Source organism: Photinus pyralis, unplaced genomic scaffold, assembly GCF_008802855.1.
Source record: "Photinus pyralis isolate 1611_PpyrPB1 unplaced genomic scaffold, Ppyr1.3 Ppyr1.4_LG6, whole genome shotgun sequence".
Lineage (NCBI taxonomy): Eukaryota > Metazoa > Arthropoda > Insecta > Coleoptera > Lampyridae > Photinus > Photinus pyralis.
This window is the reverse complement of record NW_022170663.1, coordinates 36122670-36136795: the sequence shown is the minus strand read 5'-3', so window position 1 is coordinate 36136795 and position 14126 is coordinate 36122670. Positions and strand designations below refer to the sequence as shown.

The following is a 14126-nucleotide window of genomic DNA, read 5'->3' as shown; positions in this document are numbered from 1 at the left end:
CTTTGATACTTGATACTTGATACTTGATACTTGATACTTGATACTTGATACTTGATACTTGATACTTGATACTTGATACTTGATACTTGATACTTGATACTTGATACTGATACTTGATACTTGATACTTGATACTTGATACTTGATACTTGATACTTGATACTTGATACTTGATACTGATACTTGATACTTGATCCTGAATACTTGATACTGATACTTGAACTTGATTACTTGATACTTGATACTTGATACTGATACTGTGATACTTGAACTGCTGATACTGTGAATACTTGATACTGATATCTTTGAATACTTGATACTGACTTGATACTGATACTTGATATGATACTTGATAGCTTGATACTTGATACTTGATACTGATACTGTGATACTTTGTACTTGATACTTGATCTTGATACTGTGATCTTGATACTTGTAATACTTGATACTAACTTGAATACTTGAATACTAACTGAACTTGTTACCTGATACTTGTACTTGATACTGTCTGTGATATTGAACTTGATACTTAATACTGAACTTGAATACTTGATACTGATACTTGAACTGATATGAACTGATACTTGATACTGTGATACTTGAACCTTGATACTTGTACTTGATACTTGAATACTTGATACTTGATACTTGATACTTGAACTGAACTTGAATAACTTGATACTTGAACTTGAGACTTATACTTGATACTGATACTTGATCTTGATACTGAACTTATATTGATACATGATACTTGGATACTGATCACGTGATACTGATCACTTGAATACTTGATACTTGATACTATACTTGATACTTGATATCTTATACTTGATCACTTGATACTTGAAACTGGATACTTATACTTGAACCTTGATACTGATACGTGATACTTGATACTTGATACCTGAATAGTTGAACTTGATACTTAACTGATACTTGATAACTTGATACTTGATACTTGATAACTTGATACGATCTTGAAATACTTGAACTTGATACTCTGATACTTGATATCTTGATACCGATACTGATACTTATACTGATACTGATACTGATACTTGATCTGATACTTGATACTTGATTTGAGTACTTGATAACTTGAAATACTTTGATACTTGATACTGATACCTGATCCTTGATACTTGATTGATACTTGATACTTGATACTTGATACTTGATACTTGATACTTGATACTTGATACTTGATACTTGATACTTGATACTTGATTACTTGATACTTGATACTTGATGATACTTGATACTTGATACTTGATACTTGATACTTGATACTTGATACTTGATTGATACTTGATACTTGATACTTGATACTTGATACTTGATACTTGATACTTGATACTTGATACTTGATACTTGATACTTGATACTTGATACTTGATACTTGATACTTGATACTTGATACTTGATACTTGATACTTGATACTTGATACTTGATACTTGATACTTGATACTTGATACTTGAAACTTGATACTTGATACTTGATACTTGATACTTGATACTTGATACTTGATACTTGATACTTGATACTTGATACTTGATACTTGATACTTGATACTTGGTACTTGATACTTGATACTTGATACTTGATACTTGATACTTGATACTTGATACTTGATACTTGATACTTGATACTTGATACTTGATACTTGATACTTGATTTTAAACATACAATTACAACAGTAACAAACGTGTAGGCAATGTGCAGTTCTCCTACCTTTTACATTTTGATGACAATCCGAGTGTACTCACTCGCATAGCTGCTCTGTGTGAAGCCGAAGAATATTAATTGGTCGGGCAGCAGTTGGAACCAATTATGGATTTGTTGAGGCAACGTGGCGAGTAGATTTTCTGAAAGGAGAAATCCAGTTAAAATCTGCTACATATAAGTACCCAGAAGTATTGTGAAAAGGTGGGTAAGTATTTGTTCTAGAATGTGGAAGTTTGAATAAATAAACCGCATAACAAATGATGAAAGTAATTAAGAAGCAAAAGTGAAGGAAATTTAAGCAAATTAAACGGCATATTTCTGTAATTCTACCTCGTGGAAGGGTACCAATTTGAACTGGTACGTAGGTATCTTTAAAGGGTTGAACATTCCTTCAGGTTTGTGATGTAAATTCTTCTTGCAATTTCTTCTTCGTGTTACTTCCAGCTAGCTCAAGTACAAGTACAGTTTAACAATGGCTCGAAGAATGGGAAAGAATTTAGTTCATTTCTATTTTACCGATGTCTCATTAATTCTCAATAATTTGTATTCAAAATTTAGAAAAAAACACTGGTTTAGACATGCATATATATACTTTAAGCCTCTCTTGAAATATGTAAATTCCGACAATCACTCTAAATGAGCGGTTCCCTAATTGTAATTAAAATAAAAAGAAATCCTATTGGTCAAAAATAATTTAATCTAATAGACAAATATAGGAAACACTTATTCTTAAATTTAAATGAATAAATCAAACTCTAATAAACGTTTACACGCAAACAGATAAGTTAATTGAGTTCACTCTCTTTCGCAATCAAATGTAAGTAATGAAACAACGTACCTTTTTAGTTGTTGCAAATGTAGCAGTCGCTGACCTCAGGCGGTTGAAGTTTGTAACGTCTCGTTTCCAATTTCCACAGGTGTGCTCTCTGGAAGATCCGTGGTTTTGGACCCGGGATGTCTATACTACCCTCGATTCTGCTGGATATCTTCTTTGTAGAACTTCTACAAAAATACAAATTAAAAGCTGCCCCGTAGAAACAATGCAAGCTAGTGTTAATAATTCTCAGTCTGGTAAAAGGAAAACGCTAGATTATTTCATGATGGTCACAATAAAGCTTTTCCATTTATCTATTAAACTTAACTTTAATACTGTTAATCTTTACGTTACACTGTTAAATTCAAATTCTACCCTACTGTAGTACTGTAGCAAAAATGAAGTTTTTTTTAGAAACGGCATTAGGCATTACACTTTACGATTATTTTCACTCTACTATATAGGCTTCTTAAATTTTCAGACCCACCTGTTGCTTATATGAATAATTTTGATTCGTAATAAATGGGTTCTTTGACTAGGTACCTACTGTCCAGCAAAATGAGAACACTGCAGTGATAAATGACTACAAAAATATTTAGGGTGGTTTATAAAGGAGGATGCATCTCCTTTTGTTACATTGAATTGTATTTACTAAACTTTTACCTGTCAGAAATTTGGAATACTTCGGGATGGCCATCACTTTTCCTAGGTCGAAATTGATCACCGGTTTGAAATTGAATCTTCTTCAAACACCCATTAATTTTGATTTCACCTTGGCAAATTTGGTCATAGACAACCCCTGAACTTGATTTCCTGCACAGTGGAATTTGACGAAATCCCTTTGATTCCTGTTGAGGGCCTAGAACCAGATGGACAATAAATAGATAAATAAATAAGAAAGTTTGATTAGTAATGGACAACAAATTCAGAAGGTCCTTTTGATAACAATAGACATTAAAAAGACAATATTTACAATGTTCTAGACTACTTTAGGATCTCTCAATAACTTTTGATCGTAAAGCTGCCGATTGAGATTGGCAAAAGAATACAGAAATGTGACTAACCTCTTTATTTTTTTTCTTCGACGTGGAAGATCTGAATTCTTACGACTAAACGGTTGAATCAACAATATGGGGTAGTTATCAGGTGTTTTCAACTGGAATGCATGCTATAAAGTCGTAGACTTGAATATCTTCTAAGCAATCGCTCTTTGGATTGGATGCTGATTCTTCTGTTGGTCGGTACAATTTTATTCCGCAAAGCGTTTGAAGATTTGACTCCATCATCAGGAAGATCGTGTCGGGGGCTACCATATTCCCTGTGGTGGTATCCACATCCGATGTCCCGTTCCCATCCAATGCGTGTTTGAAGATTTGACTCCGCCATCAGGAAGATTGTGTCGGGGGCTACCATACTCCCTTTGTCGGTATCCACTTCCGATGTCCCGTTCCCATCCAATGCGTGTTTGAAGATTTGACTCCGCCATCAGGAAGATCGTGTCGGGGGCTACCATATTCCCTGTGGTGGTATCCACTTCCGATGTTCCGTTCCCATCCAATGCGTGTTTGAAGATTTGACTCCGCCATCAGGAAGATCGTGTCGGGGGCTACCATATTCCCTTTGTCGGTATCCACTTCGGATGTCCCGTTCCCATCCAATGCGTGTTTGAAGATTTGACTCCGCCATCAGGAAGATCGTGTCGGGGGCTACCATATTCCCTTTGTCGGTATCCACTTCTGATGTCCCGTTCCCATCCAATGCGTGTTTGAAGATTTGACTCCGCCATCAGGAAGATCGTGTCGGGGGCTACCATATTCCCTTTGTCGGTATCCACTTCCGATGTCCCGTTCCCATCGAATGCGTGTTTGAAGATTGACTCCGCCATCAGGAAGATCGTGTCGGGGGCTACCATATTCCCTGTGGTGGTATCCACTTCCGATGTTCCGTTTCCATCCAATGCGTGTTTGAAGATTTGACTCCGCCATCAGGAAGATCGTGTCGGGGGCTACCATATTCCCTTTGTCGGTATCCACTTCCGATGTCCCGTTCCCATCGAATGCGTGTTTGAAGATTTGACTCCGCCATCAGGAAAATCGTGTCGGGGGCTACCATATTCCCTGTGGTGGTATCCACTTCCGATGTCCCGTTCCCATCCAATGCGTGTTTGAAGATTTGACTGCACCATCAGGAAGATCGTGTCGGGGGCTACCATCTTCCCTTTGTCGGTATCCACTTCTGATGTCCCGTTCCCATCCAATGCGTGTTTGAAGATTTGACTCCGCCATCAGGAAGATCGTGTCGGGGGCTACCATATTCCCTGTGGTGGTATCCACTTCCGATGTCCCGTTCCCATCCAATGCGTGTTTGAAGATTTGACTGCACCATCAGGAAGATCGTGTCGGGGGCTACCATATTCCCTGTGGTGGTATCCACTTCCGATGTCCCGTTCCCATCCAATGCGTGTTTGAAGATTTGACTCCGCCATCAGGAAGATCGTGTCGGGGGCTACCATATTCCCTGTGGTGGTATCCACTTCCGATGTCCCGTTCCCATCCAATGCGTGTTTGAAGATTTGACTCCGCCATCAGGAAGATCGTGTCGGGGGCTACCATATTCCCTGTGGTGGTATCCACTTCCGATGTCCCGTTCCCATCCAATGCGTGTTTGAAGATTTGACTGCACCATCAAGAAGACCGTGTCGGGGGCTACCATATTCCCTGTGGTGGTATCCACTTCCGATGTCCCGTTCCCATCCAATGCGTGTTTGAAGATTTGACTCCGCCATCAGGAAAATCGTGTCGGGGGCTACCATATTCCCTTTGTCGGTATCCACTTCTGATGTCCCGTTCCCATCCAATGCGTGTTTGAAGATTTGACTCCGCCATCAGGAAGATCGTGTCGGGGGCTACCATATTCCCTGTGGTGGTATCCACTTCCGATATCCCGTTCCCTTCCAATGCGCGTTTGAAGATTTCACGCCATCACCATCAGATCGTGTCGGAGGCTACCGCATTTCCTTCTTCGGTGCATACTTATATTACCCCCACATTTTGGTGGATTTCGCTAAAAACAAGATAGTACTTAATTTTTGGGGCAGTTCTCATTGCTCGAGCTTCTATTGGCGACACGAGAAAGAGAGATAGCGATTCGAGATTTACGAAACGTTAAACCGCGTGACAAAATTCGCAACGGAAACTAAAAGGCGCCCGAAGTTGACTACCTCTCGAAGACGCGCCTTGCAAAAGGTCGTTAATTTGCATTACAAACAATTGCTACATTGATTCAAAAACATTTGAAAATCGACAGTTTTTTAACAATGCAATCATGTATCTATTTAAGACTGTACCTGTTATGTATTATGTGGTAAATAAATAATGTGGTCTTGCGGTATACCTAAAATTTACTTTGGGTAGATTTATGAAATTGGATTTGCGAAATTTGGTATGTACTATCAAGATCAAAATCGATACGTTATCCGAATTATATCTTCAAATCACTAAATTCTGTCAAGTGCAAGTAAAGCGTCGTCTACTTTATTTATATTTTTATTTCTGAACTCAAAAATCTAATTATTCAGTTTATTTAATATACGTAGAATGTATGACGTACCTTATCTGCAACAGCTGATGTAACTGTGACGTCACAGGAAAATGCGGGCTCTGGTTTCCACAATTTACGGAAAAGACAGGATTATGACGACAAAAACCTCCTTCCAATCTTACACAGCGATCTGTAAACGGCAACTGCTTCACAAATACTGGCGTTTTAACGAAAGCTATACGTACATGTCTCATTATACATCAAGTGAAGAGTACATCGGCGCATTCTTCTACCTCCACTGCTCGGTTGGCGTTGAAAATTGTTTCTAAGTCCTTGATCAATCGATGTGTATAGAAAATGTAACCGACGTTACAAATTTACCTTTTCTCCTACTTCTCAGAGAACATATTTTAATAAACGGAGACGGAACGATCCTGTAAGACAAATAGTTAAACCACACTCATTCGCAAAAATCATACTTCGCATTCCATCCTAATTTACATTAATATATATCGGTGAGTTACAATGGCTCTGACGCTATTTAAAAAAATCTACAACTGGGCAAACTACCATAAAAGCAACTTAACAGTGGAGCAAGACTACGACGCAGATAATTGTTTATAAGTACCTTGTTATTGATTGTTTATGCACTAGGAGTTCTCGATACGCTTTCATTCATCCAAGTATCGCCACGAATACGATTCACTTGCAAAGGCACACGACAACTGGCGCACCTTCCGCGTCTGAGACTTTCCGGAGAATGACCTAACTTTCGCTTTTCACTTATATTTATATAAGTATCCCTACTTTATCGTCCTTGTGAGCGTTTACCCGTACTATGACGAATCGTTTATAAACTCTGCGCAACTCTTACCAACTAGTTGTCAATTCTTCAATGACTCATTCAATTACCTCATTCCGAATATACATACGTAAAGTAGCACTGATGATCCTATTCTATTTAGATGTATAATAAAATTGCATTTCTAATGGCGATTATTAGTTTATATTGCTAATTCCCTTTTAACTTCCTCACGGTTAAATAATAAGTTACCAACTTGGGTGATTGAATTGAAACAGATCCTTGCAAAAACACATATTTGCTTTCGTTCACGATTACATTCATACCTAAATACCTGTAGCTTACGTATTGTAATCAATTTCAAAATCCCTGTACAAATTAAAGTTTAGTTACACTTGTGGAACAATATTAGCACTTTTTCCATCAAATATTAGTTAATCAGTCATTAAAAGTGCCTACCTATATGGATTACGCGTCCGAGCGTATTTTCATTTATTTATTTGCAAAGAAAAGCGGGAAAACTTCTGGATCCGCCACCCAATCTTTCATAAAAGTAAACAATAAAACTCACCCTTTTCACGTGGCATTTAAAAGGTTTCGCACGAACCGAACACGTAGGTAACACCGCACTTACTGGCGATTCATTCGCGAATGCTTTTAGATGACGAATAAATAATATTATATAAATGCAGTATAGATAAAGAGAAACAGAGCAGGCTACATGACCACGTGGCTAATTACCTTTATATATAGAGGGTGGCGCACTAAAAAGGATTCACGGTTAGTAAATTAGGGAACGGAACGTCATAGTCATGCCTTTTTCACTGAACATGTCCCACCGAGGGGGACATATTTGACGTCGGCTTTAATTTATTTAGACTGACCGAAAAAAGGACTTTTCATAGTTACAGATTTTGTCTCAATTATTGACACAAATAGCGTGTTCGGGAGAATGAGGGATAGTTTTAGAATTGGAAAGAAATTTTTATGGGGTTTCAATTAATCTTTGTATCTTGAATTTCAATATTAGTCCAGGCAATGGAGAGTTTTACCTTGTATTAAATCGAGGAGTTTTAGTTCAGTTTTAAGTCCTGAACAACATATTAAGTTTGCGTCGTCGCACTGTCCCGGGAAACGTCGCCATAGGGAAATGTGGAAAACCGTACAGAGAAGAAGAGATAGAATGATAGGGCATAGAGGATTAGTAGGTACAGCTAGCTATATAAGGTAGGGAAAAGGGCAAGATGCTTAGATACATAGACTAAATAGTTAGGGGCGTAGGAAAGGGTAGTTATGTAGAAGTGAAACGATTACCACGGGATAGGAAATCTTGGAGGACTCCGTTCAACCAATACTACAAGAAGAAGTCTTGCCTATAAATTAGGTCGAAAAACGGAATTCTCTGAAAATGACCCGGAAAAGATTTATTCTTATACATTTTATTCCGTACACACCAAAACTGCTTATATTTTCATACAGTTTGATACATGCGTAATAACATCCTTTTTCGGTACTTGCCAACCTATACGACACGGATAGCTGTACAATTAACAATTTTTCCGACCCAAAGTATAGGCAAGTGTATGTGGAGAAAAGCTAGATTTTGATAAAATAGAATTTCAGTTACCTATCATGCTGTAGTCTTAAAGATTCCTCAAACTTTTGGATGAAAAATGACTCCATTCTGACCGAAAGACTAACAATTTACCCAGTGGAAGAATTCCAGGTTTCCACCACCAGATTTCTGGTTCTGGTTTCCATGGTAGAACTGTACACACTGAGTCACCGATTGCATTACAAACAATTGCTACATTGATTCAAAAACATTTCAAATTCGAAAGTTATTTAACAATGAAATCGTGTATGCATTTAAGACTGTAGGTACCTGTTATGCATTATGTGGTAAATAAATAATGTGGTCTTGCGGTATATCCAAAATTTACTTTGGGTAGATTTATGAAATTGGAATGCGCGAAATTTGATATGTACTATCAAGATCAAAATCGATACGTTACCCGAATTATATCTTCAAATTACTAAATACTGTCAAATGCAAGTAAAGCGTCGTCTACTTTATTTATATTTATCTTTCTGAACTCAAAAATCTAATTATTCAGTTTATTTAATATACGTAGAATGTATGACGTACCTTATCTGCAACAGCTGATGTAACTGTGACGTCACAGGAAAATGCGGGCTCTGGTTTCCACAATTTACGGAAAAGACGGGATTATGACGACAAAAACTTCCTTCAATCTTACACAGCGATCTGTAAACGGCAACTGCTTCACAAATACTGGCGTTTTAACATTAGAGGATTAGTAGGTACAGCTAGCTATATAAGGTAGGGAAAAGGGCAAAACCAAGAGGCTTAGATACATAGACTAAATAGTTAGGGGCGTAGGCAAGGGTAGTTATGTAACAATACCTACTACAAGAAGAAGATATAGTCTTGCCTATAAGTTAGGTCGAAAAAAGGAATCCTCTGAAATCGACCCGGAAAAGATTTATTCTTATACATTTTATTCCGTACACACCAAAACTGCTTATATTTTCATTTAGCTTGATACAGGCGTAATAACATCCTTTTTCGGTACTTGCCAACCTATGACACAAATAGCTGTACAAAGAACAATTTTTCCGACCCAAATTATAGGCAAGTGTATGTGGAGAAAAGCTAGATTTTGATAAAATAGAATTTCAGTTAGCTATCATGCCGTAGTTTTAAAGATTCCTCAAACTTTTCGAATGACAAAGTATACCCAAAATTTACTTTGGGTAGATTAATGAAATTGGAATGCGCGAAATTTGGTATGTAGGTACTATCAAGATCAAAATCGATACGTTACCCGAATTATATCTTCAAATCACTAAATACTGTCAAGTGCAAGTAAAGCGTTGTCTGCTTTATTTATATTTATCTTTCTGAACCCAAAAATCTAATTATTCAGTTTATTTAATATACGTAGAATGTATGACGTACCTTATCTGCAACAGCTGATGTAACTGTGACGTCACAGGAAAATGCGGGCTCTTGTTTCCACAATTTACGGAAAAGACAGGATTATGACGACAAAAACCTCCTTCCAATCGTACACAGCGATCTGGAAACGGCAACTGCTGCACAAATACTGGCGTTTTAACGAAAGCTATACGTACATGTCTCATTATACATCAAGTGGAGAGTAGATCAGCGCATTCTTCTATCTCCACTGCTCGGTTGGCGTTGAAAATTGTTTCTAAGTCCTTGATCAATCGATGTGTATAGAAAATGTAACCGACGTAACAAATTTACCTTTTCTCCTACTTCTCAGAGAACATATTTTAATAAACGGAGACGGAACGATCCTGTAAGACAAATAGTTAAACCACACTCATTCGCAAAAATCATACTTCGCATTCCATCCTAATTTACATTAATATATATCGGTGAGTTACAATGGCTCTGACGCTATTTAAAAAAAATCTACAACTGGGCAAACTACCATAAAAGCAACTTAACAGTGGAGCAAGACTACGACGCAGATAATTGTTTATAAGTACCTTGTTATTGATTGTTTATGCACTAGGAGTTCTCGATACGCTTTCATTCATCCAAGTATCGCCACGAATACGATTCACTTGCAAAGGCACACGACAACTGGCGCACCTTCTGCGTCTGAGACTGCCCGGAGAATGACCTAACTTTCGCTTTTCACTTATATTTATATAAGTATCCCCACTTTATCGTCCTTGTAAGCGCTTACCCGTACTATGACGAATCGTTTATAAACTCTGCGCAACTCTTACCAACTGGTTGTTAATTCTTCAATGACTCATTCAATTACCTCATTCCGAATATACATACGTAAAGTAGCACTGATGATCCTATTCTATTTAGATGTATAATAAAATTGCATTTCTAATGGCGATTATTAGTTTATATTGCTAATTCCCTTTTAACTTCCTCACGGTTAAATAATAAGTTACCAACTTGGGTGATTGAATTGAAACAGATCCTTGCAAAAACACATATTTGCTTTCGTTCACGATTACATTCATACCTAAAGCTTACGTATTGTAATCAATTTCAAAATCCCTGTACAAATTAAAGTCTAGTTACACTTGTGGAACAATATTAGCACTTTTTCCAACAAACATTAGTTAATTAGCGAGAATCAAAACTAAGAGTAGGTTTTGCTCGAGGTCTGAAATTACCTAAGTGACGTAACACACGACACGTGTACCACTAAATTTTGTGCCACTTGACTCCATGCGAGGTATTAAAATACAGATGATGAATATTTAGTCAATTCCATTTAAGCATAACTTGAATTGTGCTGTTCACTTTTTCACACAATTTAATTCCCTTTAAAATGGACAAGGTACAACAATAAACTCAAAACTATTAATAGTAAATGTTTACCTTTTTAAACAAAAAACTAAAATACCAATTAAATACATCTATTCATAAAAATGCGCGTCCATACCCCTAATCATGCAAAATATATGGATTACGTGTCCGAGCGTATTTTCACTTATTTATTTGCAAGGAAAAGAGGGAAAACTTCTGGATGAGCCACCCAATCTTTCATAAAAGTAAACAATAAAACTCACCCTCTTTCACGGGGCATCACACGAACCGAACACGTAGGAAACACCGCACTTACTGGCGATTCATTCGCGAATGCTTTTAGATGACGAATAAATAATATTATATAAATGCAGTATAGATAAAGAGAAACAGAGCAGGCCACCTGACCACGTGGCTAATTACCTTTATATATAGAGGGTGGCGCACTAAAAAGGATTCACGGTTAGTAAATTAGGGAACGGAACGTCATAGTCATGCCCTTTTCACTGAACATGTCCCACCGAGGGGGACATATTTGACGTCGGTTTTCATGTAGGGACCGAAAAAAGGAGTTTTCACAAATAGCGTGTTCGGGAGAATGAGGAATAGTTTTAGATTCGAAGGAAAAATTTATGGGGTTTCAATTAATCTTTGTACCTTCAATTTCAATATTAGTGCAGGCAATGGAGTTTTAGCTTTAGTTCAGTTTTGTGTCCTGAACAACACATTAAGTTTGTGACATCGCACTGTCCTGGGAAACGTCGCCATTTTAATAAAGTGGCGGGGAAAATCTGTTTTTTGGCTTCGGATGCTTCCATCCAAAAAGTACCTATTACACAAACTGTAGAGGACTAAATTCTCTAGTTTTGTCTGAAACATTTTTCCATTAAACAAATAGTTTCTATTATATTAAAGTGATGCGACAAGTGGCATATTTTTTAAAATCGCAAAAACGAGCCCTTTCACAGGAAATTGCACTTATTACTTAGGTACGAAATATCTACTCAATTATATACTCATTTCCATGGTCGACGAAAACGGGGTAAAGCAGGGCACCCCCTTCATGAAAAATTGAGACAGTCAATTTTTATGTATAACTTTACACTCAACGGTATAACTATGTAATATCAGTGTTTTACCTACACTGTGTCGTCCAGGTGCTGGTAAAATTGAACTTACTTTTGGTAACCGATCTTGTGAACTGTTACTTTCGGAGAAAAGTTAAATATGTTGTGTCTGTCCAACCCCGTACAATTGGCCAAGAATTGTTCTCCTGCCCCAGCTATGGTGTCAGAATCTACATCTACTTCTTTAAATACCTGTACCTACAGTCCGATGCAAATGCTTTGAACTTTTCGAAAACATTAAAGAACTTGACTTTTCCTTGGATAAAGATCGCTGAAGAAATATCGCATCCGCCGACCGCGTGCAAAAACAGTATACGCGTTATCTACCACTACTTGTCCACCTTGCAAACTTGTAAAGAAAAAATTACTTCTGATGCGGTAGTAGGTACTTCCCTATAGGCCGATTTAAAAAAATTCGGATGCGCTCTTGGCAGTGCTGTTAGAAGAACGTGAAGGTCTTCTCCCACAACAAAAACGATCATGTTGAAAAGTGTCTGCAGGGGCGGACTGGGTTTAGCTCTGAGGTGCACCACAAAAACAATATTCCTTTCTCGAACAACAATTACCATACAGTTTTTTTTTTAAATTGCAGCTCATAATTAAAAGTAACAAAATATACAATTCACACAAGGTGCGTCGCCTATCATTGTATTTCAGCACTTTCATGCCACGACAAAAAATGATAAATTCATTCTAAAACACTTCAATTAAAACAGAATTTTTTAACAACCTAACATCAACCCCAATTAGAGAAACGTGTTAATAATTTTGAGCCCCGAATAAAAAATGTCTCAGATCGACCCGGAAAAAAAATTTTCTTATAGAATGTGGCCTGTAGAATCCATAATTTCAAACAGTTCCAAGATTGGGCTACTAGTTCAAAACTTACAGCCCTTTGAATTTTTTTCGAAATTGGTTTCTAGTCTATAACTTTTGATTGAGAAGTCTGATCGAAAAAGTACGAATTGATTTGGATTCTACGCACCAAAATTAAAAAGAAAAAGTGTTTTTCCGAGAAATTTTGGTGTAGTCGATTTTTGGTAAAAAAGGAAGGTTATACACTGCCTTTTTTTGAGCCCCGAAAAAAAAATTGTCTCAGATCGACCCGGAAAAAAATTTCTTATAGAATGTGGCCTGTAGAATCCATAATTTCAAACAGTTCCAAGATTGGGCTACTAGTTCAAAAGTTACAGCCCTTTGAATTTTTTTCGAAATTGGTTTCTAGCCTATAACTTTTAATTGAGAAGTCTGATCGAAAAAGTACGAATTGATTTGGATTCTACGCACCCAAATTAATAAGAAAAAGTGTTTTCCCGAGAAATTTTGGTGTAGTCAATTTTTCGTAAAAAAGGAAGGTCTTTTTTTGAGCCCCAAAGAAAAAATTGTCTCAGATCGACTCGGAAAAAAAGGTTTCTTATAGAAAATTACCATACAGTTTTTTTTTTAAATTGCAGCTGATAATTAAAAGTAACAAAATATACAATCCACACGAGATGCGTCGCCTATCATTGTATTTCAGCACTTTCATGCTACGACAAAAAATGATAAATTCATTGTAAAACACTTCAATTAAAACAGAATTTTTTAACAACCTTATATCAACCCCAATTAGAGAAACGTGTTAATAATTTATTAATAGTGCAAGAAACTAAATACAGCACATACTTATAAATTTCCAACGGGCCATTATGATCTACAGGCCAGGTGGCAACCGCCACCCGCCCCCCCCCACGGGTCAGTCCGCCACTGGTGTTCTGTACAAACTTTGTATAAAGTATCAGGGA

At 37.1% G+C, this 14126-nt stretch overlaps 2 long non-coding RNA genes across 2 annotated transcripts; both read right to left on the bottom strand.

The window, feature by feature from the left end:
- Positions 1 to 1642: 1642 nt before the first annotated feature.
- Positions 1643 to 3910, bottom strand: LOC116174368. The gene is made up of 4 exons (XR_004146096.1): positions 3605 to 3910; positions 3204 to 3399; positions 2565 to 2728; positions 1643 to 1866 (listed from the first exon to the last, which is right to left on the bottom strand). It is a non-coding gene; the product is annotated as an uncharacterized LOC116174368 (long non-coding RNA).
- Positions 3911 to 5288: 1378 nt separating this feature from the next.
- On the bottom strand, positions 5289 to 12888 carry LOC116174801. The gene is made up of 6 exons (XR_004146168.1): positions 10042 to 12888; positions 9866 to 9986; positions 9032 to 9151; positions 6326 to 6514; positions 6150 to 6270; positions 5289 to 5603 (listed from the first exon to the last, which is right to left on the bottom strand). It is a non-coding gene; the product is annotated as an uncharacterized LOC116174801 (long non-coding RNA).
- Positions 12889 to 14126: the final 1238 nt, after the last annotated feature.